This window comes from Mytilus galloprovincialis, chromosome 3 (assembly GCF_965363235.1).
Source record: "Mytilus galloprovincialis chromosome 3, xbMytGall1.hap1.1, whole genome shotgun sequence".
Classification (NCBI taxonomy): Eukaryota; Metazoa; Mollusca; class Bivalvia; order Mytilida; family Mytilidae; genus Mytilus; species Mytilus galloprovincialis.
In genome coordinates, this window is record NC_134840.1 from 75047 (window position 1) to 88301 (window position 13255).

At 29.9% G+C, this 13255-nt stretch overlaps 1 protein-coding gene and 1 long non-coding RNA gene across 2 annotated transcripts in view; one reads left to right on the forward strand and one right to left on the reverse strand.

The window, feature by feature from the left end:
- Positions 1-13255, reverse strand: part of LOC143066883 (uncharacterized) — a 99912-nt gene that overhangs the window by 33115 nt on the left and 53542 nt on the right. The window lies entirely within an intron of this gene.
- LOC143066884 (uncharacterized) overlaps positions 8335-13255 on the forward strand; it is a 31648-nt gene continuing 26727 nt past the window's right edge. The window contains exons 1-2 of the long non-coding RNA XR_012975770.1: positions 8335-8508; positions 9659-9815. This is a non-coding gene — a long non-coding RNA (uncharacterized LOC143066884). The remainder of the gene's footprint in view (positions 8509-9658; positions 9816-13255) is intronic.

Here is a 13255-nt window from a genome sequence, read left to right on the forward strand (position 1 = left end):
TTACCCTGACCATTTCGATAGCTAGACCATTATTACCAGAGCCTACCACTTGTGAACCATACCCATCACAAAGGGAGTATAAATAGTAAAACCATTTTATCATGTTTACACACGACGATTAACATCCAAGGGGGGCTCTGAACCGTTTTTGCTTTGGGATATTTATTCATAACATATTATAATATATTGATTTATGACTGATTAAATAGTCATTGCTAAACTTATAACTGTTTTTGTTATATTTTGTCTTGAAATGAATAAGAAACCAGTGTCTAAGACTCTTAAATTACTTAGTCCAGCTACCAAGGTTTGCAAGTTACCATTGCATGTTTCACAATTACCAGTGACAGATTATAAAAGGCCTACAACAAGGTTCTAGTGTTAAACAAGTAAACATACACACACACATTTAATTTAGCTTCGTAATGCTAGACCAGAGGCGTTACATACAAACAACGAAATATTAAGCTAGATAAAGTACCTTGACACATAAAACAAATATTGGACGAGGGTAAGGACTGAGCAGTTGCTATAAGCATGTGTATAAACTCTAATACTGAGACAAATATCCCCTATGGAAAGAATAATTGTCAACAAGACTGACAACCACACATACCATAGAGAACAGAGTTGGTCTTTTTAGAGATAATTTACCCATACTATAAAAAACGCATTCAAGTGTCGGAATAATGGGCTGTCGGAGTCATGGGTTGTCGGAGTAATGGGCTGTCGGAATAATGGTTGTCGGACTAATGGGATGTCACCAGCAGATGCTCCCAGCGCCATTGATGTGAAAATCCATGGATTTCGGGATATAAAGGCAACGCTCTAACCAATTGAGCCAAAGAAGATCTCCCCTAACTCAACTAGTTAGACTACCTTTATATCTCCAGATCTACAACATGATATTATGCGTGTCCAGATGTCTCAGTATGTTACTTAAACAATGTGTTCATGACAAGCAGATTGCATTTTTGTGTAAATAAAGGCAACAATAGTATACAACTGTTCTTAATATCAAAAATCGTTTTCAGAAGAAAACAAATCTGGGTGACAAACTATAACTGATGGAAATGTAGTAGGTGGTTTTCTATGCGTTAATGAATAACACCAACAAGAGCTAAGGGTTCTGATGCTTTATTGTACCAGTATGTAAATAACAAGTCTGAAATAGCAATACAACGTATATAAATAACACCATACTAAACGGCAACACACAGAAACGAACTATAGTATTACTATGGCAATTTTTCTGACTTGGGACAGGACATTTTAAGAAAAAAATTGTAAGGGTTTCGCGGAACCCAGTGTCTTGCCTACTTTTGCTGTAAATCGCAGGCCCATGAAAAATGAGGGAAAAAAATCAATAAAAATATTCCTCTTGATACTATCTTATGATTGTAAAAAGCTTCTGTTCAAGTTTGGTAAAAATCTAGGATAGTTGATGAATTTAATAAATGTTTAGAAAACTTTATCTGCAGACTGTATGTTATGTTAACTGGAAGAAAATCTAAGTCCGTTTAAAAGTAAAATACAGAAAAAATGGAGTTATCTTTTTACAAAACTTACTTCTGGATACTATCTTATGATCATAAATAGGCTTCTGTCCAAGTTTGGTACACTACAAGGATAGTTTTAAGAAAGTTATTAAAATTCTAAAAAATTTAACCACAGAGTGAATGTAATGTTTCACGCAGAAAAAACTAAGTCCATTTATAAGTAAAATACGGAAAAAAAGGAAATTTATTTTTACAATATTTACTTCTGGATACTATCTTATGATCATACACAAGCTTCTGTACAAGTTTGGTAGAAATCCAGTTTAGTTAAAGAAAGTTATTAAATTTTAAAAACTTTTACAACAGAGCTAGTGAATGTGGTGTTTCCCCACAGAAAAAATTAAGTCCATTTAAAAGTAAAATATGAAAAAAATAGATTTATCTTTTTACAAAATTTACTTCTGGATACTATCTTATGATCATAAACAAGCTTCTGTCCAAGTTTTGTTCTAACCCAGGATAGTTTGAGAAAGTTATTAAAATTTTATTGTGAACCCCATTAAACCTTTCCATAGATTCACCTGATAGTTACCTGTCCATTTAAACTTTTGGCAGTTCTATTGTCCCATTGAACAAATACAACAGGTATTGTTCTCTGTAAAGTTTATTCACCAGGACCTTTAAATTTCTTCTAAGAGAAATCTATCACTCATTGATTCATGTTTTCTTAAATTTGAGGATCGAGTGTATAATTAAATCTTAAGTGGAAAAAATAATTATAGTACATGTATGATATAGGTAAAACATGAACAGGTATGATATAATGGTAAAAAATATTTGCAGGTATATGTGGCACAATTAATATCATCAAAATAAAAGAGATTGGCACAATTTTAATACTTTTCCAAAACTGCAATTGGCCCAAATTGATTCTGCCCGAATTTAGTAAGATTAATACATCACCAAGGTAGCTATATAGTTTGAAGAAAATCCAAGTTGATTTGAAAAACTTATTAAAAAAATTAAAGTGTACTATCTCTATTTTGTCCGAACTACAAATTCTAGCTTTTTTTACCTAGATTAATTTAATTCTTAAAATTTACAGCAATACAACAAAAACAAAATGACCTGAGATTCAGTAAGCTTAATATATATGTAAGATAGCTACATAGTTTGATGAAAATCCAAGTTGGTTTGAAAAAGTTATTAAAAAAATTAAAGTGTACTGTCTCTATTTCGTCTGAACTGTAAATTCTAACTTTTTTTACCTAGATTAAATTAATTCTTGAATTTCACAGCAATACAACAAAAAATTAAATGACCTGGGATTCAGTAACCTTAATTTATATGTAAGATAGCTACATAGTTTGATGAAAATCCAAGTTGTTTTGAAAAAGTTATTAAAAAAATTAAAGTGTACTGTCTCTATTTCGTCCAAACTGCAAATTCTAACTTTTTTTTTCCTAGATTAAATTAATTCTTGAATTTGACATCAATACAACAAAAAATAAAATGACCTGGGATTCAGTAACCTTAATATATATGTAAGATAGCTACATAGTTTGATGAAAATCCAAGTTGGTTTTGAAAAAGTAATAAACAAAATTAAAGTGTACTGTCTCTATTTCCGTCAGAACTGCAATTTCTAACTTTTTTTACCTAGATTAATTTAATTCTTGAATATGACAGCAATAAAACAAAAATTAAAATGACCTGGGATTCAGTAACCTTAATATATATGTAAGATAGCTACATAGTTTGATGAAAATCCAAGTTGTTTTGAAAAAGTTATTAAAAAAATTAAAGTGTACAGACTCTATTTCGTCCAAACTGCAAATTCTTGTTTTTTTTTCCTAGATTAAATTAATTCTTGAATTTGACAGCAATACAACAAAAAATAAAATGACCTGGGATTCAGTAAGCTTAATATATTTGTAAGATAGCTACATAGTTTGATGAAAATCCAAGTTGTTTTGAAAAAGAAATAAACAAAATTAAAGTGTACTGTCTCTATTTGTGTCGGAACTGCAATTTCTAACTTTTTTTACCTAGATTAATTGAATTCTTGAATATGACAGCAATAAAACAAAAAATAAAATGACCTGGGATTCAGTAACCTTAATATATATGTAAGATAGCTACATAGTTTGATGAAAATCCAAGTTGTTTTGAAAAAGTTATTAAAAAAAATAATGTGTACTGTCTCTATTTCGTTCGAACTGCAAATTCTAACTTTTTTTACCTAGATTAATTTAATTCTTGAATTTGACAGCAATAAAACAAAAAATAAAATGACCTGGGATTCAGTAACCTTAATATATATGTAAGATAGCTACATAGTTTGATGAAAATCCAAGTTGTTTTGAAAAAGTTATTAAAAAAATTAAAGTGTACTGTCTCTATTTCGTCCAAACTGCAAATTCTAACTTTTTTTTTCCTAGATTAAATTAATTCTTGAATTTGACATCAATACAACAAAAAATAAAATGACCTGGGATTCAGTAACCTTAATATATATGTAAGATAGCTACATAGTTTGATGAAAATCCAAGTTGTTTTGAAAAAGTAATAAACAAAATTAAAGTGTACTGTCTCTATTTCCGTCAGAACTGCAATTTCTAACTTTTTTTACCTAGATTAATTTAATTCTTGAATATGACAGCAATAAAACAAAAATTAAAATGACCTGGGATTCAGTAACCTTAATATATATGTAAGATAGCTACATAGTTTGATGAAAATCCAAGTTGTTTTGAAAAAGAAAAAAAACAAAATTAAAGTGTACAGACTCTATTTCGTCCAAACTGCAAATTCTTGTTTTTTTTTCCTAGATTAAATTAATTCTTGAATTTGACAGCAATACAACAAAAAATAAAATGACCTGGGATTCAGTAAGCTTAATATATTTGTAAGATAGCTACATAGTTTGATGAAAATCCAAGTTGTTTTGAAAAAGAAAAAAAACAAAATTAAAGTGTACTGTCTCTATTTGTGTCGGAACTGCAATTTCTAACTTTTTTTACCTAGATTAATTGAATTCTTGAATATGACAGCAATAAAACAAAAAATAAAATGACCTGGGATTCAGTAACCTTATTATATATGTAAGATAGCTACATAGTTTGATGAAAATCCAAGATGTTTTGAAAAAGTTATTAAAAAAATTAAAGTGTACTGACTCTATTTCGTCCAAACTGCAAATTCTTGTTTTTTTTCCCTAGATTAAATTAATTCTTGCATTTGACAGCAATACAACAAAAAATATAATGACCTGGGATTCAGTAACCTTAATATATATGTAAGATAGCTACATAGTTTGATGAAAATCCAAGTTGTTTTGAAAAAGTTATTAAAAAAAATAATGTGTACTGTCTCTATTTCGTCCGAACTGCAAATTCTAACTTTTTTTACCTAGATTAATTTAATTCTTGAATTTGACAGCAATAAAACAAAAAATAAAATGACCTGGGATTCAGTAACCTTAATATATATGTAAGATAGCTACATAGTTTGATGAAAATCCAAGTTGTTTTGAAAAAGTTATTAAAACAATTAAAGTGTACTGTCTATTTCGTCCAAACTGCAAATTCTAACTTTTTTTTCCCTAGATTAAATTAATTCTTGAATTTGACATCAATACAACAAAAAGTAAAATGACCTGGGATTCAGTAACCTTAATATATATGTAAGATAGCTACATAGTTTGATGAAAATCCAAGTTGTTTTGAAAAAGTTATTAAAAAAATTAAAGTGTACTGTCTCTATTTCGTCCAAACTGCAAATTCTAACTTTTTTTACCTAGATTAATTTAATTCTTGAATATGACAGCAATAAAACAAAAAATAAAATGACCTGGGATTCATTAACCTTAATATATTTGTAAGATAGCTACATAGTTTGATGAAAATCCAAGTTGTTTTGAAAAAGTTATTAAAAAAATTAAAGTGTACTGACTTTATTTCGTCCAAACTGCAAATTCTTGTTTTTTTTCCCTAGATTAAATTAATTCTTGAATTTGACAGCAATACAACATAAAATAAAATGACCTGGGATTCAGTAACCTTAATATATATGTAAGATAGCTACATAGTTTGATGAAAATCCAAGTTGTTTTGAAAAAGTTATTAAAAAAATTAAAGTGTACTGACTCTATCTCGTTCAAACTGCAAATTCTTGGTTTTTTTTCCTAGATTAAATTAATTCTTGAATTTGACAGCAATACAACAAAAATAAAATGACCTGGGATTCAGTAACCTTAATATATATGTAAGATAGCTACATAGTTTGATGAAAATCCAAGTTGTTTTGAAAAAGTTATTAAAAAAAATAATGTGTACTGTCTCTATTTCGTCCGAACTGCAAATTCTAACTTTTTTTACCTAGATTAATTTAATTCTTGAATTTGACAGCAATAAAACAAAAAATAAAATGACCTGGGATTCAGTAACCTTAATATATATGTAAGATAGCTACATAGTTTGATGAAAATCCAAGTTGTTTTGAAAAAGTTATTAAAAAAATTAAAGTGTACTGTCTCTATTTCGTCCAAACTGCAAATTCTAACTTTTATTTTCCTCGATTAAATTAATTCTTGAATTTGACATCAATAAAACAAAAAATAAAATGACCTGGGATTCAGTGACCTTAATATATATGTAAGATAGCTACATAGTTTGATGAAAATCCAAGTTGTTTTGAAAAAGTTATTAAAAAAATTAAAGTGTAATGTCTCTATTTCGTCCAAACTGCAAATTCTAACTTTTTTTACCTCGATTAAATTAATTCTTGAATTTGACAGCAATACAACAAAAAATAAAATGACCTGGGATTCAGTAAGCCTAATATATATGTAAGATAGCTACATAGTTTGATGAAAATCCAAGTTGTTTTGAAAAAGTTATTAAAAAAATTAAAGTGTACCATCTCTATTTTGTCCGAACTGCAAATTATAGCTTTTTTTTTTACCTAGATTGAATTAATTCTTGAATTTGACAGCAATACAACAAAAAATAAAATAACTTGGGATTCAGTAACCTTAATACATATGTAAGATAGCTGTATAGTTTGATGAAAATCCATGTTGATTTGAAAAAGTTATTAAAAAAATTAAAGTGTAATGTCTCTATTTCGTCCGAACTGCAAATTCTAACTTTTTTACCTCGATTAAATTAATTCTTGAATTTGACAGCAATACAACAAAAAATAAAATGACCTGGGATTCAGTAATCCTAATATATATGTAAGATAGCTACATAGTTTGATGAAAATCCAAGTTGTTTTGAAAAAGTTATTAAAAAAATTAAAGTGTACTGTCTCTATTTCCGTCCTAACTGCAAAATCTAGCTTTTTTTTACCTAGATTAATTTAATTCTAAAATTTGACAGCAATAAAACAAAAAATAAAGTGACCTGGGATTCAGTAATCTTAATATATATGTAAGATAGCTACATAGTTTGATGAAAATCCAAGTTGGTTTGAAAAAGTTATTAAAAAAATTAAGGCAGTGTCTGCGCTCACCCGCATGCGGGTACGAATAGTCAAATTGCCGTTCTAGGCGCGCGTACCCACATCCGGTTTTTTAATAAAATGCCATCGAATCAGGAATGAAACGTGAAATATGTACGAAAATTATTGATAGTATGGGAATTTCGTGTAGAACGAGTGAAGAATATGAAAAAATAATATTTTCAAATTATATTTATTATTTAAAATTAAAAGCACAATGATGGAAAATTAAACTGTACAGTCCCTGAAAAGAAAAAAAAGAAAAATAAAACTACTAAAATTAAAGCTGGAGTTTATAAAAATTAAAGAAGCAAGTTATAATATCAATTTAAACCAATTACAATAGATTCATGTCACTAATTAAGATTTGTAACATATGATTGTTTTGGCACAGATTTCAACCCCGGGCTGCACATTTCAAATGTTGCCAGCCTACGTTCACGTTTCATTATTCATTATTACTTGCTTCTTTAAATTTAAATTTTAATAAACTCATGCTTTAATTTTAGTAGTTTTATATATTTCAAAATTTTAGTTTCTGTGTTATATTTTACTTAAAGATTAATTTAAAATATCATATGGGTATATTTTTAATTTATAAAAAAAATATTCTTTAAATTTGCATTAAAATTTTGTAATAGTATTACTTTCTATCATGTTTTTCTTTTTATAGGGACTATTTTCCATCATTGTGCATTTAATTTTGCAATGATTTCTATGTATCATTATTTAATAAATACAATTTGAAAATATTATTTTTCATACTTTTCACTCGTTCTTCCCCATTCTATCGATAATTTCCGTAGATATTTCACGTTTTATACCCGATCCAATGGCATTTTATTAGAAAACCGGATGTGGGTACGCGCAGCCTAGAACGGCAATTTGACTATTCGTACCCGCATGCGGGTACGCGCAGACACTGCCAAAAATTAAAGTGTACTGTCTCTATTTCGTCCGAACTGCAATTGCTATACATGTAATAAAGTCCATCATGATAATATTTTTTTTTCAAATCAGATGTGAGTAGCAGACGGTTAAAGATGACCACAAGGTCTTTTATGTCCATATTAACAACAGTGATTAATAATGTCTACATGGTCTTCAAGAACGTCTTAGTAATAACTGCTGGTACTTTTTTTCTGAATATTTACGATTTAATTTCTCGTGCTTCATTTTTCCCAATTTTTATTTTTCGTGCTACGTTTTTGCGATTTTTATTTCACATTTTCCGTGTTCAGTACCACCCTCAATTAACGTAGCGATTGGTTTTAATTCTAAATATACATGATACCGGGTTCTGGAAACTATGTTATCTCTGTCCATTCCGATTGGTCCTTAAAACCGGAAGTTCCCACGGCAATACTATAGAACATGGCGCAAAAACAAATAGAAATACACAACTGTCGAGGGAAAAGGGGAGGTATGGGCTTATCAAGAATAACCCTTAGTGGAAACGTATCTTGGTTACATTAAAGACCCTTAACATGATTGAATAAAACAGGTGAGCAAAAGGGACAAGTGATATACGGGTCAAACTAAAGCTGGGATCCTGTCAAAGTACCCCTCTGGTCAAACAGTGAGAACGAACCCTGTCCTATGATCTATCAATATTTCCCATAAACAATAATATAATACATACAATACAATACGGCCGCGATACCTGAAATATAAAGTGTTCATATGCATAGTCCGTTCATAAATATAACAGTGCAGCTCAGAGTTCTGGAACACGAAAATGAAAGTGAAAGTAGAAATGAATTCTCTGATCAACACAAGAAAAGAATGAAACATGATACATAAAAACCTACCAATCTTAAATCCTACCCTTAGGCATAACAGTATGTCCAATATCAGTCTGTGCTGTTCTATTTCGATATTTTTTGCATATGTACTTAAAAAGAAGGTGTGGTATAAATATGATTGCCAATGACACAACTATCCACAAGAGACCAACATGACACAGACATTAACAACTATAGGTCACCGTACGACCTTTAATAATGAACATAGTCAGCTATAAAAGGCCCCGATATGGAAATGTAAAACAAATTAAAACGAGAAAACTAACGACCTTATTTGTATAAAAATATGAACGAAAAAACAAATATTTAACACATAAACAACCACTGAATTACAGGCTCCTGACTTGGAACAGGCACATACATAAATAATGTGGCGGGGTTAAACATGTTAGTGGGATCCCATCCCTTCCTTTAACATGCACTTATAGGTGACATCTAAGGAACTCGCCAGAGGGTTTCCTCAGGCTAAATATATGTCATCATTTATCACAGAGTAAGCCTGGATCTGGCCACACTTTACTGAAACTTACTACAACTCAGCCCAATAAAGTCCTATGAAGCAGTAAGTGTGGGTACGTGGCCACACTACACTGCGTTATACAGATAAAAGTTAACTATCTTAAGTAAAACCAGCAAACATGCAGAAGAACGATTTCTGCTGATCATATATATATATACACATGAAAATAAACTGTAAATATCGAGGAAATATTTTAAATTTTAAATTTCAGGACATTGAATTAGCTCATATTTTTATGCCGATACATATGTATAAACAAAACACTTTTAATATTCCTTTAAATGATGATTGATGTCTACCTGTGTGACTTTTATATTTTAATCTTTCAGATATATGTACTTTTGAACTGGTGGTGGAAACTCATTGATTGAGGTGCTCCTTTATTGGAGGAAGTTCTGGAATACAAGTTACAAGTTGATCAAAGATCAGGAAGATGTAAAAAAACAGTTTTAATACTTTTTATGGACAATCGGTGAACATTTTTAGGTAAGATTATGTGATTATCATTGATAAAAACAAACAAATAACATCATTAATGATCGATCGGAGGCTGTTTGTAAGTACAAGGGATAAAAAATCAACCATGTTTGTGGAATGATTTTCTCTGCACACATGCATTTCCGGTAGGCAATGTTTCAATATAAATATTGAATAATAACTAATTTTATTTAAAAAAATAATGATTTTGAGGCACATATATGTACAGATGGGTGCACTCCTAACCTGTACAGCAAGTTAACTTGATAACCAGTCATTTGGACTGGTCAAAGTTAACCTGTGACCGAATGTAGGACTGCTCTGACCAGTCCTAGGACCAAAATCTAGTTAACTTGAAAAGCGGACTTGGACCTAGGACTGTTTTTATGTCTGCCAAAAAGTTAACTTGGAAACAGGTCCGCTATTGATATAAGTTAACTTCGAACCAGTCCTGTCATAAGTTAACATAAGTTAACTTCGGAACCAGTCCTGTCATAAAGTTAACCTAAGTTAACTTGGAAACCGGTCCTGCCACAAAGTTAACTTCTGCTTGAACAAATCCGATCAAAACCAGACCTGTTCCCAAGTTAACTTTTGACTGGTCTGGTCAACACTAAGTTAACTTGTAACCAGGACCGCTCTTCGTTGATTTAAAAAAAAATATATTTTTAATATCTTTGTTTCGTAGTAGAAACATCGAAAATAAAGTAATTTGAAAATTAATACTTCCGTTTTATGAACAGGATTAAACACAAATAATTGAAAATAAGTACACACAGAACGTAACACAAATTTATCTGTGATCTGACAATCTATCTATTATAAAAACGATCTCGGTTACAATGATAACAGGCACTGAATATATATATATATTCCGATATCAAATTCAATCATATTATGTATATTTTTGAAAATAAGTATATTTGATGTTAGGTGTATACGTCCTTGTTAGTTATACATCCTTGAACTATGCAGCTACAATCAGCAATAGTTTAATTCATTTAAATAATGACTACAAATTTTTGTTCGCCTAAATTAAGGGTGCCAGCATGTCTTCTTTTTACTCAAAATACTGATACGTAACAAAATTTCAGTAGTTTTGATACCTCCAGTTGACTTGTACAACAAAATTATTTGACCGCATCCACCAAAACTGACCATATATGCACTTTAATTTGTAAATCTATATACCTGCATAGTAAATCAGCAATATTTTTTATGTCAGGATTCAATGTATAATACAATCCTGACAATGGACAGCAAAATTGCAATATAATAACAAAAAATTTTGGTTCGCATAAATTTAGGATACCAGCATGTCCTCATTTTATTCAAAATTTTGATACGTAACAAAATTTCAGTAGTTTTGATACCTCCAGCTGACTTGTACAACAAAATTATTTGACCGCATTACCAAAACTGACCATATGTGAACTTTAAATTGTAAATCTATATACCAGCATAGTAAATCAGCCTTATTTTTAATGTCAGGATTCAATGTATAATACAATCATGACAATGGACAGCAATATTGCAATATAATAACAACAAATTTTTGTTAGCCTAAATTAAGGGTGCCAGCTTGTCCTCTTTTTACTTAAAATACTGATACGTAACAAAATTTCAGTAGTTTTTATGCCTCCAGTTGACTTGTACAACAAAATTATTTGACCGCATCCACCAAAACTGACCATATATGCACTTTAATTTGTAAATCTTTATACCAGCATAGTAAATCAGCCATATTTTTTATGTCAGGATTCAATGTATAATACAATCATGACAATGGACAGCAATATTGCAATATAATAACAACAAATTTTTGTTCGCATAAATTTAGGATACCAGCATGTCCTCATTTTATTCAAAATATTGAAACGTAACAAAATTTCAGTAGTTTTGATACCTCCAGTTGACTTGTACAACAAAATTATTTGACCGCATCCACCAAAACTGACCATATGTGCACTTTAATTTGTAAATCTATATACCCGCATCGTTAATCAGCCATATTTTTTATGTCAGGATTCAATGTATAATACAATCATGACAATGGACAGCAAAATTGCAATATAATAACAAAAAATTTTGGTTCGCATAAATTTAGGATACCAGCATGTCCTCTTTTTACTTAAAATACTGATACGTAACAAAATTTCAGTAGTTTTGATACCTCCAGTTGACTTGTACAACAAAATTATTTGACCGCATCCACCAAAACTGACCATATGTGCATTTTAATTTGTAAATCTATATACCCGCATAGTTAATCAGCCCTATTTTTTATGTCAGGATTCAATGTATAATACAATCATGACAATGGACAGCAAAATTGCAATATAATAACAAAAAATTTTGGTTTGCATAAATTTAGGATACCAGCATGTCCTCATTTTATTCAAAATATTGAAACGTAACAAAATTTCAGTAGTTTTGATACCTCCAGTTGACTTGTACAACAAAATTATTTGACCGCATCCACCAAAACTGACCATATGTGCACTTTAATTTGTAAATCTATATACCCGCATAGTTAATCAGCCATATTTTTTATGTCAGGATTCAATGTATAATACAATCATGACAATGGACAGCAAAATTGCAATATAATAACAAAATATTTTGGTTCGCATAAATTTAGGATACCAGCATGTCCTCATTTTATTTAAAATATTGATACGTAACAAAATTTCAGTAGTTTTGATACCTCCAGCTGACTTGTACAACAAAATTATTTGACCACATTACCAAAACTGACCATATGTGAACTTTAAATTGTAAATCTATATACCAGCATAGAAAATCAGCCTTATTTTTAATGTCAGGATTTAATGTATAATACAATCATGACAATGGACAGCAATATTGCAATATAATAACAACAAATTTGTGTTCGCCTAAATTAAGGGTATAAGCATGTCCTCTTTTTACTCAAAATACTGATACGTAACAAAATTTCAGTAGTTTTGATGCCTCCAGTTGACTTGTACAACAAAATTATTTGACCGCATCCACCAAAACTGACCATATATGCACTTCAATTTGTAAATCTATATACCAGCATAGTAAATCAGCAATATGTTTTATGTCAGGATTCAATGTATAATACAATCCTGACAATGGACAGCAAAATTGCAATATAATAACAAAAAATTTTGGTTCGCATAAATTTAGGATACCAGCATGTCCTCATTTTATTCAAAATTTTGATACGTAACAAAATTTCAGTAGTTTTGATACCTCCAGCTGACTTGTACAACAAAATTATTTGACCGCATTACCAAAACTGACCATATGTGAACTTTAAATTGTAAATCTATATACCAGCATAGTAAATCAGCCTTATTTTTAATGTCAGGATTCAATGTATAATACAATCATGACAATGGACAGCAATATTGCAATATAATAACAACAAATTTTTGTTAGCCTAAATTAAGGGTGCCAGC